This window comes from Ammodytes marinus, assembly GCF_949987685.1.
Source record: "Ammodytes marinus genome assembly, chromosome: 8".
NCBI classification, from domain to species: domain Eukaryota; kingdom Metazoa; phylum Chordata; class Actinopteri; order Uranoscopiformes; family Ammodytidae; genus Ammodytes; species Ammodytes marinus.
Window position 1 is genome coordinate 11,250,589 of NC_137212.1, and position 20,960 is coordinate 11,271,548.

Below are 20,960 nucleotides of genomic sequence, written 5' to 3' on the forward strand. Positions count from 1 at the left end.
CAAATATTTATTTTAGAATATCTGTGAATTTTCAGGTTTGAGAACCTGAAAGCAGTAAATACTTGGGATTTTTACAGGAAATATGATAAAAAATAAAAAAAAGTATAAAAATGTATTTTCGATAAACTAATAATTTAATTAACTCATCATTGTAAATCCACAATTTCAAGGATGAATTGTCATCTCACAGGCTTCATGTGTTCATATTATGTTTGCATTATTTCAAATTATAGAAATTAAAATCACATTTTCTAAATCAAAACAATCAAATAAAAGTGAATTGAATATTTTTTTATTATAGTCAGGGTTTTCCATATTTCTGTTTCTCTGTAAGGTTATTCAAGTAGTGTTTGTGTCTTTCTTAAATTTGGTATAGGGAATTTAGATGACTTCTCTCAGTTCATCAGGTTTTGTATCTTTGTCCTCCACAAATAAAGCACAGATAGTCAAAAAAATATTTCTAATCTCTGTGAGTAAAGGCGTCCCAGTGTGCTGTGTGTCAGAAATGTGCTGGAGAACATTCAAAGATGGAGGAGTCAGTGTGAGAAGTAGGGGAAAGTTCAACCCTCAGGCCTTTTTACACACTCATTCCTGAAAACAAAATCCAACAAGCACACGGGCATGCACACACCCAGACACAAGGCACGTGAGGCACAGATGTCACTTTAGGAAAAACACACACACACACACACACACACACACACACACACACACACACACACACACACACACACACACACACACACACACACACACACACACACACACACACACACACACACACACACACACACAGGGGCGTAGCACCAATTTCTGGGCCCCAATACAAAAAGTCCTGATGGGCCCCCTGAAAGGCGGTCTTACAATACACATACACAGACAACTCCACAATATTTCATTTGATGAATGACCAAATCGTTACAAGTACATAAACACACCCCCTGGTCTAATGACGTTTAATAACCATACACACATACAGTGTTTGTCAGAGGAATTTGGTAGACCAACACAGGTTCAGGGGAGTACTCCCCCGGAAGAAAAATTTGAACCTTTGAAAGTAAAATTCATCAATCTGGTAGCCTGGACATCCAGACCCTGATATCTTGAATGATAGAGGGTCTGGCCACGATCAATAGTAATTTCCAACTCAAGGGGCGGCTCCTACTTGTGTATTTCAAATGCCACTGCAGGCAGTTGGATATCACTACAACCAATCAGAGCAATGCACAAGGTGACGTATTAAGCCCCGTTCGTTTAGCGAACAGCTGTTAAACTGTTAAATTAAACTTTTGCCATGGTCGGTCGGCAAAACAGAACATTCCACTTACTTGCTAATGAAAGATTTGAGTGCCGTCTTCCAAATCGTAAAGGGTCGAGGCCAAAGCAGTCTGAAACTCAAACAATATCCGCAGCCATCTTTGATGTTTGCTATCACGTCTTCGACCACGCATGCACGTCACTGTCGTCATCCGGTTACGTCCGCCCCAGAGCACCATACATAGGGCTCTGGCCAGCCCATATTAGATAGAACCAATTGAAACGTGAGTCTGGATTTCTGGACTTTCTGAAAAAGCTTCAATGGAGAGTGTCCAGACCAACAGGCGCAGCAAATTTAATTTGCCAGCGCCTAGTGGCAGGTCTGGGAATGCCAGGCTATCAATCTGGTGCACCTTTAGAAGAAAACTAAGGCTAAATCAACTGTGTCCTATGTGAACTATTTAGTACTATTTTATGGAATAATTTGGAGACACAAAATAACCAAAAAGCAGAAAGAAAACATTTTCAGTTTTAAAAAATCCAGTCCGCTTTGTGAATTTTTTAATAATCCCAAAGCTCCTTCCCTCTTTAAAGTATTTTTTATATTCTTTCTTAGTGGCTCAATATAGGCCCCTGGTTTTCGTGGCACTGAATAATGTTATTTAAAAAATAACCAACAAATGTACTGGCTCGTGATAGGCCCCTGATCTCCTTCCAAGGGTCAGGGGCCTATCATGAGCCAGTCAATTATTTTTTTTTTTGGAATGGCATTGTTCGGGTCCTTCGAAGATCAGGGCCTATATTGAGCTTGTTCATTTTTTTTTCTTTTTTTTTGATGGGCACCCCTCTGCCTTGGGCCCCCCCCAAGACTGTTGCACTTGTACCTGCATTCCGACTGCCCTGCACACACACACACACACACACACACACACACACACACACACACACACACACACACACACACACACACACACACACACACACACACACACACACACACACACACACACACACACACACACACACAGTTCTTGGCTTTGCAACATTACATTAGAAAACATTTACAAGAAATTCACTCAGAAAAGAGAAGACTATAAACATTGTTTTGGTAAGTTTTAAAGGTGTCTTTCAAAATAGACTCTTAATGTTGCATTCAAATGATTAGTTGATACATTTACTATAGGATATTTGGTAACTACAAAAGTATTAAATTAATTTTATCTTCATACTAAAATGTTCTTTTAGGATTATGAAAGTAAACTGAATATTTGTGGACAGCTGGTCAAACACAATAAGCAATTTAAAGATAATTATCTAGGCTACTATTAATAAACAGTTAATTTTGGGTCTACAATCAGAAAATGTGAAGATAATTATTCATAATATCCTAGAGCCCCAGTTGACATCATTAATCTCTTGTTTTGTTTGTCTAATTCCCCAAATATTTATTTTAGAATATCTGGGAATTTTCAGGTTTGAGAACCTGAAAGCAGTAAATACTTGGGATTTTTACAGGAAATATGAAAAAAAAGAAATTGTGTAAAAATGTCCTTTTGATAAACCAATAATTTAATCAACTCATCATTGTCATCCACAATTTCAAAAATTCATTGTCATCTCACAGGCTTCATGTGTTCATATTGTGTTTGCATTATTTCAAATCATATAAATTAAAATCACATTTTATAAACCAAAACAATCAAATAAAAGTGAATTGAATATTTTTTTATTATAGTCAGGGTTTTCCATATTTCTGTTTCTCTGTAAGGTTATTCAAGTAGTGTTTGTGTCTTTCTTACATTTGGTATAGGGAATTTAGATGACTTCTCTCAGTTCATCAGGTTTTGTATCTTTGTCCTCCACAAATAAAGCACAGATAGTCAAAAAAATATTTCTAATCTCTGTGAGTAAAGGCAGGGACGTTGGAAGTAGGGGTGCTGGGGGTGCGGCCGCACCCCCCCCCCCCCCCCCCCTCACCACCGCCTGCACCCCCTCTCCGCCCCCCTACACTTTGCCCTGTGCTCCCGCGATTGCTCTGTAAACAATCTCATAGCCTATGTCCTCTTTCCCATCTCCTGCTCCCTCACATCAACTTGACAGATCATAAATATAGTTTATAGGCTGTATCTTTGTCCTCCACAAATAAAGCACAGATACAGTAGTCAAAAAAATATTTCTAATCTCTGTGAGTAAAGGCGTCCCAGTGTGCTGTGTCTTCAGCAAGAATCAGAAATGTGCTGGAGAACATTCAAAGATGGAGGAGTCAGTGTGAGAAGTAGGGGAAAGTTCAACCCTCTGGCCTTTTTACACACTCATTCCTGAATACAAAATCCAACAAGCACACGGGCATGCACACACCCAGACACAAGGCACGTGATGTACTGATGAGGTACAGATGTCACATAATGAAACACAGACACACACACACACACACACACACACACACACACACACACACACACACACACACACACACACACACACACACACACACACACACACACACACACACACACACACAGAGTTCTTGTCTTTGCAACATTACATTAGAAAACATTTACAAGAAATTCACCTATAAGAGAAGATTCTATAAACATTGTTTTGGTAAGTTTTAAAGGTGGCTTTCAAAAAAGACTCTTGATGTTGCATTCAAATGATTAGTTGATACATTTATTATATGATATTTGGTAACTACAAAAGTATTAAATTAATTTCATCTTCATACCAAAATGTTCCCCTTTTTATTATATCGTTAATTCGCTGCTTTTCTTTTAGGATTGTGAAAGTAAACTGAATATTTGTGGACAGCTTGTCAAACACAATAAGAAATTTAAAGATAACTAGAACTGCAAGCAGTTTTGACCGGGGGCCAAGCCTCCGACGCAACTCGTCGTCAACCGCCGCGCCGGCCGCTCACTCCACGGAATCCGTGGATGTAAAGTTTTTGACCGTGGGATGTTCGGTGCGGGAGTTGTATAGGTATCGCTGTTTACGGATGAATTTCGCGAAAGTGCCACGGTAGAACAATGCAGCTCAATTCACAGAACAAGTGGATGTCAAGTTTTTTAAAGTGCGATGTTTGGTTGGCGAGTTATGAGCAAAAGCAGATTGTCAGCCTTGACAAAATGGCCGCCGGAGCTAATTGCACAATGTAATGTCAATGGACATGCTAACATTCCCGCCTTTTTTCTTTGACGGAAAAGAAAAAATCTAATTTTATTAAAAAGTCCCGTAAACATTACTATTTCTTGGCCATATTTTTCATATAGACTCGGGTACGCCCGTTGATGGTTTCCCGTGAGTTTTAAGAAAATTCCTTTGGCCAATTAGGAGATATAAAATTCCCTAGTTTATGGCGCCCCCTTATGGCGAAAATTTCCAATTTTTTTTTTGAACGTAATTAAGGGTAGCCCCAACATATGTCTAAAATTTGAACTTGATCCGACTTATGATTTTGGATTTATGAATTTCTACGTAAAACGTAGCTAATCAACAAATATTTAAAACGCTACCGTTTCTCTATCCATGGTCGGATCAAAATGCATTAGCATGATTTCTTTCCGTGTGGGTCGGTAGATGTGCTGTGCAAACTTTGGTGTCAATTGTCCAAAAATTGTGGGAGGAGTAGCGAAAAATATGTTTTTCAGTTTTCGCGATTTTGCGAAAAATCTATAATATCGCAAATGGGCGTGGCCTATGCCAAAAGATGCAGCTGACTCCAGTGAATATGTGGATATAAAGTTTTTGACTGTGGGAGTTTCGGTGTGGGAGTTATGGCCCCAAACGCGTTTTCTTTGGTGTAGCGCCACCTAGTGGCCGGCATGTCTGAATAGTTTTGTATGCGTACACGGCCCGGACCTGGATCTAGTCATGCAATTGGCATGTCTGCACCCTTTACGGTTTGGCCTGTGGACACAGTTTTAGGTGACTACAAATAATAATCCTTACTAAAACAATAGGGTTCCCTGCCCCGCAGGGCTTGGGAACCGCGTTGCTGTGCAAAACGCGGTCCCAGCTCCTGCTCGGGCTTGGCCCCCTAATTATGTAGGCTGCTATTTTCCCACCTTTTTGAGACCAAACAATCAATTGTACAAGGAAATATTTGGCAGATTAATTGATTATGGACATAAGCATTTGATGCGGTCCTAATCTTATGTATAAAAATAAAACCGTAACACGACGGACCAATTCACATCTAGTACAAAAACAAAACTAAGTGAACCTCAACCTACTGCTGGCGCTAGAGGAAAAGTCAGGGAGATTCATCCCCACACAAAAATGAATATCTGGACCAAACTGAACCAATTAAATAAATGTTGAGATATTTTTTTTTTTTTTTATAAATCTTTTTATTGGAGGAGCAAGCATGTTACCTTGTACAGGAAGGAAGACAGTTCTCCATTTTCATTTTCTCTTAACAAAATAAAAAATATTACAAACAAAACAAAAACAAAAAAGTAGCAAAAAGAACATTGCTAAGCATTATCCCCCCTCCCAACAAAAATATCCCACCCTTCCCACCCCCCACCCACCCCCATATTGACAACATTCTGGGAAGCTTCTGTTTGGTACACATTTCTTCAAAAACATTTAAGGGTCTACACACTGAAAACAAGCACACGTCCGCATGTCAACATATCTACACAAATGGTTTACAAGGTTTTAAACTCACGTTTTCACAATTGTCAGTCAGGCTAATCAGTTCCCACCCCATCAGGGTAGATGATATGTTGAGATATTTTAAGTGGGCGTCTAAAGAGACACTCAACAACTATAGAAGCTAAAAATCAACTGAATGTCAGCAATAGAAAAAGCTTAGTGTGAAAAATGTTTGACTGTAGTCGCCCAGGAAGACAGTGGTGTTATGGTGTAAAACAGGTCAATATGATCAAAAAAACTGAAAGATAGTCTACTATTATTCACAACATCTGACTCAGCAAACACCACAAAAACAACAACCCATGGCTCAAAATGAAACCAGAGAGCCAAAAATGGTTACATATTTACAAAGTACATGCAGATAAAACTAAAACAAACATTGACATTTGTCAGAAAAAAATAACCAGGACCTGATTTCACTAAATAGCCACAGGACAATAACGTCATCATTTATATTGTATTAAAACGTGACACTGAATACACCCGTGACTCATCCCCAGGCCCAGACTGTACTGGGAACAGGGCTCTTCCTGTTGGCTGTTCACCCAGTGCACGTAGACTGCAGTTCTGCACGTATCCTCAAACCTCCTGCTTTGTGTTTGTAGTTCATCCAGAATCAGCTAGATGAGTTGGTTTTTTCCATTCTTACTCAGCTGTATCATAATATAATGTTTGACTTGTAGATAAGGTTGTGTTTGGACGTGTCAGCTAGCATGTCTATGCCTCGGCCCAGTTACAATAACAGCCGCTTTCTCGTAAATTGGAATAAATATAGCCTACAGGGGTTCAGACGTTGCAAGATCTGAGTGTTTTTATTAAAATCATGCTTGTTTAAATGTGTGGTGATGATTAGTCATCAAAAAATGGTGTAACTAAATCTTCAGAGTCAGGATGTTATAAAACCAGTTGAGAAACTGTGAGCTTTTTTTAAGGTTTGGGTACTTTCTATTTTTATGACACTGTCAGCACATTCTATGGTCTTAAATGTAAATTACTCCATAACATCCTTGTTGTTAATAGCCCCTTTTACACAGCCAGTGAAAGCCGGGAATATGCCGGCCTTTCGGCCCTCCGCCCTGCTGTATAAATGCGACAGTTGCGGAACGAGGGAAGAAAGGTGCGAGAGATTGTTCCGGGAATTTTACTACCTCGGGGGGTAGTAAGATTCCCGACACAATCAGTTCCGCCTCTCTGTTTAAATGCTCCAGCTTGTTGTTGCGGAACAGGGGGGCGTTTGACGTTCCATAGTCTACATTCTAAACATGCGACCATTTTAGCAGTTGAAGGACGTGTGTTTAACATTAACCACGGCGGCCTGATGTCCAGTAAAAATCACCAAATAAAAGGAACGGCGTATAATCTAGCTGATCATAAGGTCCGTTGCTCAATCCAAACCCCCGCGCTTAATTTTGCAGAGTGTATGAGTCTATTTCTGCCCAGGAGAAGTTGTACAATGGGAAAGCTAGGCTAGGCTAAGTAAGGGATAAAGTATAGCGAACGGGTCACTTGCTAGAAATAAAGACCGACAAGCTGAAGCAGGAGCCCGACGCGCAGCGGAGGGCTCTTGTTCAGCTTGAAGGTCGACCTAGTAACGGGGGAATAGTCTGCTCGCCCCGCTAGACTGTCTGCTTTAGCTGACTGAAGGCTCCGGCTCAGCTGTTAGCCACAGAGTAGTCTGGCTTGACCACTTCAGCCAGCGTCTATTAAGCGCTGGCGTCGGCAAACAACGCTACGCCTCCATTGGCTGCTTCCCGGGGTTAGCCCCGCCGTAGATGATTGTGATTGGTTTAAAGAAATAAAAACAGGCCAGCCCAGTTTCCCCCCGAATAGACGGCTCTAAACGGAGTGCTTCCAGACCATACTACTTGCTGTAGTTTGGTCTGGCTTTGCGAGACTAGCCACAGAGCTACTGTTTTGCTAACACATTCCGCCGCCGCTATTATTATCCTAAGTCTGAGCGCGTATATCCACACTTTATTTCTGTCTACAGTAACGTGACTTCACACACTGTGTGTATGTGTATGTTTATGTCTGATTGGCAGATCGCTGCCCTCACAAAGAGACTCGCTCACAACCAACCTGTCACACACACACACACACACACACACACACACACACACACACACACACACACACACACACACACACACACACACACACACACAGAGGTGAAGCGGTCGGATTGATTTAGTCAGTTTGGTTAACTGTCCCAGTGATGTTGGACTCAGCGCGTAGCGAGATCAACTGGCACATCGTGGGGACAGTAAAATACGGCCCTCTTACTGCAAGCTCCAGCACTTCTGCTCTCAATTCACCGGCCAGTGTTGTTGTTGTAAAGCAGCTGACCGGCGCGGCGCTAAATGTTTACGTCACACCTGACGCTGTTTACAAGCACCTCTTTCATTCCGGAGCGCTGTGTAAAAGGGGCTACTGATGCGCCAGCAGGCCGGCGTTGCTTGGTTCTGTGTAAATAACACAGAAGCAAGCAAAGCCGGCATTTTGGAGTGATGTTGTTCCGTCAATATGCCGCAATCTCTGTGTAAAAGGGGCTAATGAGTCATTGCTTTGATGTTTTGATGAAAAATCCTGTCAAGGCTCCAAATATGTATTGCAGCTAATACACAAAACATTTAAGCCAAAAATATGGCACGTTATTGTTCCCTCTGACCCTAATTTTTGTTTTGTAAACTTTGACACTCACTTTTTCTTGAGTAATCATAACACATTAAGTGCTCGGTTCAGTTTGGGCTTTGACTATTTATCCAATATGATTTTCACTGCTTCAACCAACCAGCTAACTTAAAACACTATTATATTCTTGTCTGTGGCAACAGTGCTTGATATTTCAGCTTTATTGTTTCTTACAACTACACAGATATACTGGCATCTCCAGCTGACCAAGTACTTGTGCATCCCATTGAATGGTGTGTTAAATGGGGTCAGCTTCCGAGTTCATTGAAGGAATCCTTTTGAATGACCATCTGATATTGGTATTTATGATGTGTCTCATAATTCCCACATTATTAGATGAGATCTATGTTTCGATTTTTGAAACTGTTAATATATAGTTGCATAATGTAGAGCATTAATTGATTTCATTTATCTGCATTCCTGTTCTGCCCAGTATACACTGTCACCTTAAAGATTTGTCTTCGGTCCCCACCAACTCCTAAATGTCTACTACAAGCGACCCCTTTCACATTTACAAATTGTTTTCACATTGTGATTTGATACGTTGTTATTATGAATTCATATATTATAGCCACCTTTATCGATGCAACTCAAATGTGTTGGTTTACTGTCACCCCTTTTCCAACAAGGCACTTGAGTGCCGGTTTGGAGTACCTAATCTCAAACCAGTGTTTTGTGTTTCCACAGCATAATAACGACTCAATAATGACTTTTGAGTCTTTGAAAAGCAAACTAGTTGTTAACTGTTTAATAAATATATATCAGTTCAAATTAACATTGAATGTTTTCCATAAAGTATGTCAAAGTTGAAATGTAGATGATGATGGCAAGATTAGGAACAATGACTAATAATTACATAATAAAGTTTTACGCATGTATTTCTGAATATGTGATTTGGAGGCATGGAAGACACTGACCGACAGATATCTAATAACATTATAAAACACCAGACTAAAATGGATTATCTGCAGATTAAAAGTAAAGACAGTTTCCATCTTGTAATTTATCGTGAAACATTCCTCTAAGTGTTAATGAAACTCGAGGGCACCGTAACTGTTCAGATTACAATACAACATGATCAGATCTGCACATGTACGCACGTGAGCTTCCACTGAGGAAGCACCAGTGGGTTAGTGTGTGAAAGGTGAGGGTCTTGTCACGTGTCTGGTAAATTGCATCAGCGGAGCCCACGCGGCGGGGGAGCAGACCAAGCGCTACGAAAACATCCACAGTGCTGCAGCTGGATTGGAAATTATTTTTAGCTTTTGCCGTGCTGTTCAGCTTCCAGTGTTTGTCCTTTATCAGAAACCTTTAAAAGTAAACAAATCCAATTCACTGAAACAGAGCACAAGGAAAATAAAGAGAAAAACTAAAATTAGAAACTAGGTATTGGTTCACTTAGAGCTTTTAATGAGATTTAATGTGATTAAAAGCACGTTCTGCTTGTATAAGATGTGACCATTTAGTTTTTTAGTTCCTCGATTGTTTCCAACAGTTTTTTTTATTTGTAGCATAGTGTGATTTATTTGAGTATATACACATGCATCATGGTCATTGATTTATGATTGATTGTTTAAGGTGGAAATTACATATAAGTTTCTAAGTCTGAGTGGTATCTATCTCATCTAACTCTTAGCAAGAAAGTGATTTGGTTATTTCCCCAAATATTAAACTTATCTTTTAAATGTAGTTTTACACTGTTTCTTTACTATTGAAACATTTTTCCATTATGTGTAATTCCAGTCAGTGGGGGTGCTGTGTAGTTTTCTGCTCATTTATTTTCAACCTTAATAACAGCATTTTTTTGTTGTGGAATGAATTTCCAACAGTAAATAAAAGTATTGGAAGTCACTCTTCAGTCCTGGCTCATCTTGAATGTCCTGAGGGCGGCTGTTCAGTACATTTGGCAGAAAAGAAAATTGTGTGAAAGGTAAACTTGTGCACAGTTTGCTATGTTGATGTCATGGGGTATTCAGAAGGCAGCTCTTATTTACAAGGTGGATTCTCTTGTTCATTCACTTGCATCACAGCGACCTTTTACCCACATTCCACGCCTACACAGTATCCTTATCCCTGTGTTCCTGTGTGGCATTTTTTCCCTATCCTATTCTCCAGTTTGCACTTTACCCTAGAAAGAGCGTTGTTTCCCTGAGGCATCCACTCCCTGATCAAAGAGTGTAAATTGAGGCGGAGGAGACTTGTTTTCATGTGTTTGTTAAAGAAAAACAAAACCAAGTCAGTGACCTCCTTTAAACTCTTTTATTTTCTTGTGTTATTTGTGCCTTTGTATATGTATTCATTTTTTAACTTGTATTTCTTTGCATGCCAGGGACAACAGATGGAATCTAGCATTTTTGCTAAAATCTGGCATTTTTATGAATATGCACTGTCCCTAACAAATAAACAAATAAATAAATAAAAATAAATAAAGAGGCTCTGGTGAGTGTAAACACTGTATTAAAAGTTTAAGGTGACTGAATCAGCACCTAAGGGTCCCCCGGCCTTTAATCTTAAAGTTTCATTGTGTTCATTTGTCAGTTTGAGATTCATGGTTATCAGATGACGAATCTTACTGACTTTGTTATTCCAGCAGCAGATAAAAGCGAGAGTGAATTTTCTCAACCACTTTTACAACCTTCAGACAACTCAAAAGCTCAAATTGTCCCATTCTTCGAGTTGTGATGAAAAACCTTCCAACTACAACCACTGCTGTAAACATGAGAGAATTTCAAACCCTGCTGCTGAAGCATGCAGTCACGTTTAGTCCTTTTATGACTAAAGTCAGCAGCTGTTATTTTACAACTTCGACTGATGTTGCTCAATAGGCAGCTGGAATTTTGGGCTTCTGATCCAAAACTGAAAGCGTTTTTAAAACCAGAGCTTTTGTTTGTCAGGAAAATCTCTTAATTCTCTTTTACATGATACTGTATGCTGCAATGTCTATGCCCTTACATCCTGTCTTAACATGTAGGGGACGTCCTGAGGCTAATGAGGCTGTGAAAAGATTCCGCTTCACCTTAAGTCAACCTAAACATCATGGGACTCTTGACTCTGACCTTTGTCCACAGTTAATTAAATGATGATATATTAATGATAACAAAACAAGTTTCATGAATAAAAGGACTACTTCCAGTATTTTAGAATATATTGACTCACATGGGGCTTCAATGGTTCACTGCACCCCCCACCCCACCGCTGTGAGTCAGGTCAATCGCTCTCTTTCTCAGTTCACCTTTCACCCAGAAAGCAGGAGAAAGCCAGAGGCATGTGAAGATGAAGTGAAAACCTTCAACAAGTTTGGCCCTAGTGGCTGTGGTTGGTATTCACAGCGCTTCTCTTTTTCCACATTTCGTTATTTTACAGCCTGGAATAACACTGGATTAAATTAAAGTTTTTTCCCTCAAAATTCTACTCATAATACCTCATAATGACAACTTTAAAAAAGTTTGTTTGAGATTTTTGCAAATGTATTAAATATAAAAACACTCAAATGTAATATATACAAAAGTATTCACAACCTTTGCTCAATACTTTGTTGTGGCACCTTTGGCAGCAAGTAAAGCCTCAAGTCTTTTGGAATATGAAGACTTGGCACACCTATCTTTGGCCAGTTTTGCTCTTTACAGAACCTCTCGAGCTCGAGATCAGGTTAGATGAGGAGCGCCAGTGCACAGCCATTTTCAGATCCCTTCGGAGATGTTCAATTGGATTCAAGTCTGGGCTCTGGCCGGGCCACTCTAGAACATCCACAGAGTTGTCCTGAAGTCACTCCTTCAATATCTTGGCTGTGTGTTTAGGGCCCAGTTGGAGGTCAAGAGCGCTCTGGAGCAGGTTTTCTTCCAGAATGTCTCTGTACATTGCTGCATTCATCTTTCCCTCAATCCTGACTAGTCTCCCAGTTCCTGCCACTGAAAAACATCCGCACAGCATGATGCTTCCACCACCATGCTTCACTGTAGGGATGGTATTGGCCAAGTGATGAGCGGTGCCTGGTTTCCTCCAAACAAAATGCTTGGCAAAGAGTTTGATCTTTGTCTCATCAGACCAGAACATTTAGTTTCTCATGGTCTCAGAGTCTTTCAGGTGCCTTTTGGCAAACTCCAGGCGGGCTGTACAACATACAGTTGTGTTGACGTTGCCATTTTGAGTGTTGTATAATGTCAATTTATTTCCATTAACCCTCAAAAACCGAGAGGGCCGCCCACATGGTCTATGCAGTTTTAGTAGAGGGGGTTTGTTTACATTTGCAGAGCTGGCAGTTAGTTTACAATTTTTTTTACTTTTCATGTCATTCTTAGTATTGAATAATTCTATCATCATTAATCGAAACACAATTATTTTGAGACACCTGGAACCAAAAGTAAGACTAGAAAACTGTGGGCCCTGCTGCTGTAAACTACAACAGTGAAACTTTTCAGGAAGCTTTCTGACTTCAGTGTTTCAGGGATCCAATTTTCCTGTTAGGAAAGTTTGTTAATTCAGTTATGAGAATGTACATTTGAAAAAGTTCACTTCTGTGAAACACCCAAAATTACACAGTGCACCTCCAAGAAGATTTCATCAATCATTTTTAGCAGTTTGTTCTTGGTCTGTGGAAATACCTTCCCTTGTAATCGCTACTAACAGTATATTAACCAAATATCTTTCTACACTCTCTTCAGAGAACTCACAGAAAGGAAATACCAAGCCACTTAGCCAAGAGTTTTGGCTGTTAGAGTTTGTTAGTTTGAAGAGAATTAATCGTTAAAAATTATACTTAGTTGCATTTCATAGCCAATTTTCTGAAGCCAAACAAAGATCTGGTTTTCCTCCATAAAGGCCTTGAAACTGTTTTATATTTTTGACTTCCTGTTTTGCCCCTTTTGGACTTTCTTTGAGGCTGTAGCGAAGAAAACATGTTGTGCTGGCAGCGTCTCCGGACTTTGACCCATGCCCGGAGCTGATGGACAGGTATCCTCCTATCTCCATCCTGTCAGTAGACTTGCGGCCTGGCTGGGAAATTACTTTATGGGTTCTCGTTGTGATAAAGAGCTGTTGGCGTTTGGCCTCCAACTCTGTTTTTCCCTTGGGATCAGCCACTGTGTACAAAGGTTTGTGGTCTGACGAAGGGCCAAAGAAACAAAAATAAAAGGTGAACTTTGTACAGTGTTTTTGTTATAATAAATATCATAACTATGACCCCAATTATTTGAGTTGAGTTTTTGATAAAGACTTTTAACTTACATGGTTTTGCTCTTATAATGCATGACATTGGTGACCTGAACTATCAATCCTGCTATTATTAATGCTATGTTTAGTTTGTTATCAATAGGGACTCGATCAGGGGATGCCAGTGTTGTATTTACAGGTTGTTTGGCTAATAACAAAAAGGAAATAAATTAAATTATTTATATTTACACATACATATTTATACACATAAAGACCAAAAATTTGTATACTTTTTGTTACTGGGTGTTTTATTTGAGTTGGTAAGAGAAGTACAACATTTTCCCTTTTTATCACATACACACTTGTCCACACCGATTGTTCCTCAAGAATAACATGTGTGTCGCATTTTTTCTTTAAAAGGTTGCAGATGGTGGGGTTAATCTGATAGCAGTTAAACAGGGTTTTGGAGAATGAGGGTGTGTTCGTTTCTCCTGGGTCTGATTTTATTCACAGTGGGGCCCTCTGGACCGGAGGTCACACCAACCTAGAGGAAGGAGAAGCCATACAATGACTCGAGGCTTCCTCCATCCTTATGCTCCAATTAACAGGTCTCTCTTGAGAATGAGACCACGTGTCTCAATGAGATTACATGTATAATAAAAAAATAAATGAATAAAAAAAATGGAATGTGCAAAACTTCTGCACGTTTTTCAGGGTCAAGGAAGGCTAACAGCTGGAAATCAAAAGCTGGAAGTTGTCATCAGTCAGACCTGGAAGAATATATTATGTATAGGTGGCATTAAAACAGTGGAAGAAGAAATCTGCTAAATTAAATTAGGTATTAGAACTTAACTTTAACAAAGAGTAATAATTAGCCTGGCTCCGCCCACCTACCTACTTCCGCTCAAATTAAATTTTCCCTGCAGTAGTCAGTCTGGGTCTGCAGTATATTCTTAGGTTTTCTCCGGCCAGATTTCTGCCGGTCCAATCAGCGCACAGAGGGAGTGGCTCTGAAGCCGATGCATAACATAACGTCAAGCCCCAAACGTTATGCGATTGGTTGGCAGATCCAGACTGACACTGGGTAGATCCAATAGTTTTAAACTTCAACAGACACCCGCCTCCAAGTGAGTGAACGTTTGCCAATAGAGCAGTTCCAGACCTTCTGTACAAATGAAATGAAGTACGATGGTCTGGTAGGACCAGGCTAAGTAATAATAACCATTAGGGGAGACTATGGACATTTCAGAAATTCTTTCTCAATAGCATGCTTCTTTTTCTCCTATTTTCTGTATGTGGAACACAGGCAGAAATATCACATCCTAAGGATTTTTGTGGAAAAAATCCGACCTGATTCCTTTTCATAGAAATTACACAGTTATATACAATTTATAATCTTTATAATTTAACTATAATTTATAACAATTTATAATCTTTTGGCTGTGTTGAAATTTAACCATGGAAATAATTTAGCATTTCATGGTTCCTCAGTGGAAAGTAAACTATGTATCCCTTAGCACAGGTATTTCCAAATCGATCGCAGAGCAGCTAGATATTTAGTATTGATAAGTATCTGTTGGGTAGATTTGACCCGAGAGACAGTTGTTGTTATTCTGCCTGTGGTTGTGCGTCATGTCTTGACTGTATCACGTTGTTCATTAATTGATTTCTAAGGTGTTCTGCTGTTTCTGCCAGATCACAGTGACCTGCCAATCGCTGCATTGTTCCCTCTGGTCACCAGAGAGTCAAGCTTTCCGGCCCAGACAACTCTGAAGAATAAAACACCTGCTCACACGAGTGTCAGTGTGTTTTATTCTTTATTCTTCTCTAGTAACAGCAAAACAAAGAAGAGTTGGTTGCCAGTTGACTTGCCAATTGAATGTTTCTCAATCGAGCCCCATATTTACTAGGCTACTTTAAACACTCAATATTATTTGAAGAAGTCCTTTTCTAAGATCCTGATCGCCCAAATCTTACCCAATGAAAGCATAAGACTAATAAAGACCTGCCTAATCAATTTAATCTAAAGAAATCATAATATATTTACTAAGCAAGAGAATGTGAACTAATGATGGACCTCTGAGAGTTTATATTGTTTCCAGAGAGCAACATAAACAAAGCAGCAGCTGGGATACAGTTATTGTTTAGTTATTAAAGATGAATTCTGACGACATTTCTGATGACTCATTTATCTGATTACCTTTATTTAGACAATGTATACTGAGCAGGCCAACAGCCTATCACATATGTCCAGTTTCATCCCATAATCATCCCAGAGTGGAGTTCTTTAGAAATAAAAGTAGCTGTTAATTAACTCCTGTATCACAAGCTCAAGTAGGCTACATTTGTTCATCATTCTTTAAAGGAAACATTACAGTGATTAGCGTGCAGACAGTTGTTGAGTTGGTTTCAGGTACAAACAGACTCTGAGCCTTCTACCTGACAGACAACAGCGTCCTCAGCTGCTGGATAGATGGTAATGCAGTTCAAGAGGCTGCTAATGTAGGCTCAGCTGTTTATCATAATAAGTATGTTTTGCGTCGCACTAGCAGGTTTAAGAACTTGTAAAAACTCGTATGTGCACTGGTTGAATTTGATATGAACAGATCATTAGAAAAAGTCTTTATAATCAGAATCTATAGCCTAAAACAAAATGAACATGGCTTCTAAAAGCAAATAAATGTGCTACAAGGTCTGTAGATTATACTCACATTAGGCTATTCTCCAAAAGCTCTGTAAAGTGAGGGCACATCGATATCAGAACTGCAGCCATTATTTTATAAAGCCATTATAGTTTTTTGTTTTTTTAAGATATTTTTTGGCATTTTTATGCTTTATTTATAGTGTAGAGACAGAGTTGAAATGGGAGTGAGCGACATGCAGAGAACGACCGCCGGCTGGAATAGAACCCGAGTCCGCTGTTGGCCGAGACCCATGGGGGGGACGCCCTACCAACTGAGCTAAGGGCACCCCAGCTTTAATTCCCTTTTCCACTGATGATGAGGCTCTGCGTCACTTTCGCGCCATTCGAAGTGACAAACAAGCCCCGCCCATCTATGGTCACCACCCAGGAGCTAGCTCCTGATTGGAGTGTTCAACTGTCTGTCATTGATTCCTTCCAGCTGAAATCAGCGGCAAACCATGCGGCAAACTCAAGAAAGCTTCGTCAAGAGACAGGAAATGAAAGAAACTGACGTGATTCTGCCTTCAGAATAAAAGCACGCTATGGCTAAATTTAAAAAACATACCGTAAGATAAGAATTGATTGATTTCTTGAGGGTAAATTCAGGTGTGGTGCAGTAATAGCCTACAACAAGGAAATAAACAAGTATAGATAAATATAGTAAATAAATAACTAGGCTAGTATTATCATAAGATGAAATCAAAGATCTTTTGAACAACAAATTACAAGACAACAGTGAGATAGGGTTTGATTAATAGCAGCAGAAACAGCAAGCATAGTGTATGTAAACAGTGTAGATCACAATAAATAATATTTAATTTATATAATATTGTATTTGATATGAAATATTATACAAAGGGAAACGTGATAGTACTCTACAATATAACATCATACAGTATATAGGCTAGTACTCACTGGCCCAGGGGTGCCCACTAGGTCGATCGCGATGGTAGTGTGGGTCGATCGCATGGCATTCTTAATTTTTTTTATTTTTTTTTACTATGGAAGAGCAAACGATATCATAACAATTATGATATCGTATCGCACATTATCGGTATCGGACGATATCGGAATCGGATCGGAACTGAAAATAGTGGATCGGTGCATCCCCAGGTTCATGCAGTTATGCACCAACTTATATTGTACATTCATTTTCTATATGTTTAAATAAATATGTACAGGCTTGTTTGGTTTGCGGTGCAGAACTTTCACTTTTATTTAAGAAGTATTTTATTTATTGGAGACTTTGGTTGTATGCAGCAGTTTTTTCTTTTCTATACTGGAAAATACCTTTAGGCTGCAATTCAGCACATATTTTTCCTCTTAACTGAGAACCATACCGTACAGAACAGAACCGTGACTTAAAAACCAAGGTACGTACCGAACCGTGACTTTTGACCCCTAATAGTAGGTGGTAGCTCACTTTGACTTGGTCATTTTAAAAGTAGCTCACAAGCTGAAAAACAGTGGGCACCCCTGCACTAGCCTATATACTGTATGATGTTATATTGTAGTAGTACTGCAATAGAGGTGGGTTTACTATATAAATTAAATATATTATTATTATTATTACTTAAATAAGTAAAATACTTATACCATCATCTTCTTGAAACAGCTTGCACAAAGCACGTCAAACCATTACAAACAGTTAACGACAAAAATCCATAAAAATACACGCCTACAAACATAAATAATAATAAAGGTGAAACTGAAAATGTAATGCTTTCTTTATTAAAGTAGCCTAGCTAGTACTAGGAACTTTTTCTGAAACAGTCTAATTTTCGCTTTGGCGATCCTAAATTATATGTTAACAGCAAACTAGGCCATCATTGCAAAGAATGAACACTTTTTTTATATAGATTTTCTGAATGCCTTGTCCAGGTACGTAGGGATAATAAGAATCAGCTTTTTTGAGGGTGTCTACAGATATCAAAAGCAACTACTGTGATGTGAATGTTTTGTAGTATTTCTGTAAAGTAAAAAAACATAGCCTACATATAGTTCAAATATGAAATATTGATTGGTGTGCTAAATTACTTCATGTCTAGTCGAAATTATACAATGCATTTTATTTTTTGTAAACTAATAGATACGCTACAATATATAATTTGATTTTGAATACATTACCCCCCCCCCCCCCACACACACACACACACACACCACAAAAAATTGATATAACAAATAATAACAAATGCAACCATTAAAACGTGGGCATTTTATTCTGAAATCAAAAACCGGAAATCCTCCTTTACCTTTTGTGTAACTTGATATCAGTCCGTTTTTTTTCTTATCCTCCCAAAGTTTTCTACCTTCTGCGAAAGTCATGACAAGTCTCAGTGTGACTGGACGGGGAGAAGTCAGAAGGTAAGAAACAGCCAGGGGGATCGATTAACACACATTACGTATTGATAAACTGACTTAGTCTGACAGGCGACCAAGCGATCTATGCTGCATGGTAAAGTATGAAGCTGCATTAATGTGTTATGGTGGATTATTTATAACAAGTGATGTTATTGTCTCTGCAAGAAATACCTTTTTAAACGATTGATGGATGCATTAAATATTTTTCTGATGCACAGCAGTTAAATATTTTCAGGAAATGTAGTGTCCCACAGAACGGGTTGATAGGCTACTTTTAATTTGATTTGTTTTAAACGTCCATGAATGTTGCAAAAATAGTTTTTATTTTGAAAGTTATGGGCCTACACGATTTCCAACTGGTCTAAGCCATTTTAGTGACTGTGGTAGGCTACTTCGTCATTTCTATAATTGCTAATGCAGTTACCCTTTTAATCTTATTTTCGGATCGCCTAGATAAAGGTAATTTCTATAGGCCTACAAAAACTTCAAACTTTGCCTTCTTAAAATTGGTATAATTGTCTGATCAGGAACATCTAATTTGATCTATAATGTTGGATATTGATCTTTAAAGACGATTTAGACGTGGTATTGTGCTTTTGTGATCATGATTGTTGATCCTAAACTCAGAACAATCTATGAAAAAGCATCTTATTTATTCATCATTATTTGTGTGGTCCTTTATACAATTTTGAGTTTTTACACTTAATTCAGTTTTTTCCTTGTCTTTTATATTCCTCTCTCCCCCTTTTATTTTCCTGTTTTGGAAAATGCTTTATAAATAAAGTTTGCTTGCTAGTAGTTGTGAAGCAAATCTGGATCTGCTTTTTTCTCAGTCACTGTGGTGGGTGAGGCTGCTGCATGGGACGGGAATCCCCCAGTTGTCCTCCTCTATTGTCAGAAGTGTTGAAGTTAGTTTTCAAATGTCAAAGTGGTTATAACCTATACTATTTAAAATAGTTTACCTGTCTAAACTTTACTGTTTTAGTTAACCCTCACAGCTCTCATTATCTTTTTGGCTGCAAAAAGACAATAGTAGTGGATCATTTAACTAGTAAAGAGCAACATATGTCCCTCAGGAGGTGGTGGAGACCAACATCAGAGCTAAATCAGGGTGAATGCTGTACTTGCTGTACATTTGCAAGTCACACAGAAAGACAACTTCAAATGATTGATAATGTTGCTTTATTAAGTCAATTGATTTCCTGTTTTATTTTGAATAACTTAAAAGTCATTCCAAAAATCCTGAACCTGTCAACATGCCTGAAAGCTCGGCTTGCTCATTGTATCCCCCACAAAAAAGTGTCTGTTTTATATGATAGTTTTTCACTTAAAATAGATGCGTGTCCTGTCTGGGATGCAAAATATTAAAAAAAAAAATTCTAGTTTAAAAGACAAATATTTAAGTAACATGTTGATGATTATTAGGATAATATCATAAATTGCAATTACTTTGGCCAGGATAATCTTTATATCCCATGCCTAGTTGACTTATTCTGCTGTGTCGAAATGTCGAAACAGCAGTCATTGCAGTTTTGAACACCTAAACTTAAACCATAGATGCCATGCACAGAAACATGCATTGTACGAAATAGTTTAAAAAATATCTGCGTTCCATATCAAACTTGATTACAGGGGTTTTGCAGGTGATGGGGTGTGTCTGGACAAGTAGAGGGGAAAAGAAGGAAGCTGCACATTTGATCATGACTACAAGTTTGTGTCCAGTTTTCTGATCTTAGGACTAGTTTTGATTATTTTAGGGATGATGTATTCATTGTATTGAGGTGGTGTTGGCTGTTTAGGATTGTAACCACCAGCAGTGAGCAGTTTTTTGAAAATGACTTTTGTCTGGATAATACCCTTGAGATATATCATCTCATTCTTGAGCGGGTCTCAAACTAACACACAAAAAAACACAACAATAGCATTACTGAAAACATAAACAATTTGTCTTAAGAAAATAAATCACTTTTAATTATGTGAAATTATGGCAAATATTAATAATACTAATACTTATTAGGGAGTAATTATATGTATAAGGAGGAAAAAACAGTTTGGACATTAAGGATAGGCCTAGTTAAAGTTTGTGCATTTGAAATCAAATTCATACCTGTGAATTCAAGGTTATTTATTAAGAGGGAGCCAACCCAGTGAATCTTACGTT

General features: G+C 38.7%; 1 protein-coding gene across 3 annotated transcripts in view; it reads left to right on the top strand.

The window, feature by feature from the left end:
* The first annotated feature begins 18,768 nt into the window (after positions 1-18,768).
* kank3 (KN motif and ankyrin repeat domains 3) overlaps positions 18,769-20,960 on the top strand; it is a 32,308-nt gene continuing 30,116 nt past the window's right edge. For 2 of the 3 annotated variants that reach the window (XM_080032677.1, XM_080032679.1), the window contains exon 1: positions 18,769-18,802. The gene's annotated coding sequence lies outside the window, so the exon portion shown is untranslated. Of the gene's footprint in view, positions 18,803-18,823; positions 18,899-20,960 lie in introns of those variants that run through there. The other variant, XM_080032678.1, reaches the window with a different exon arrangement.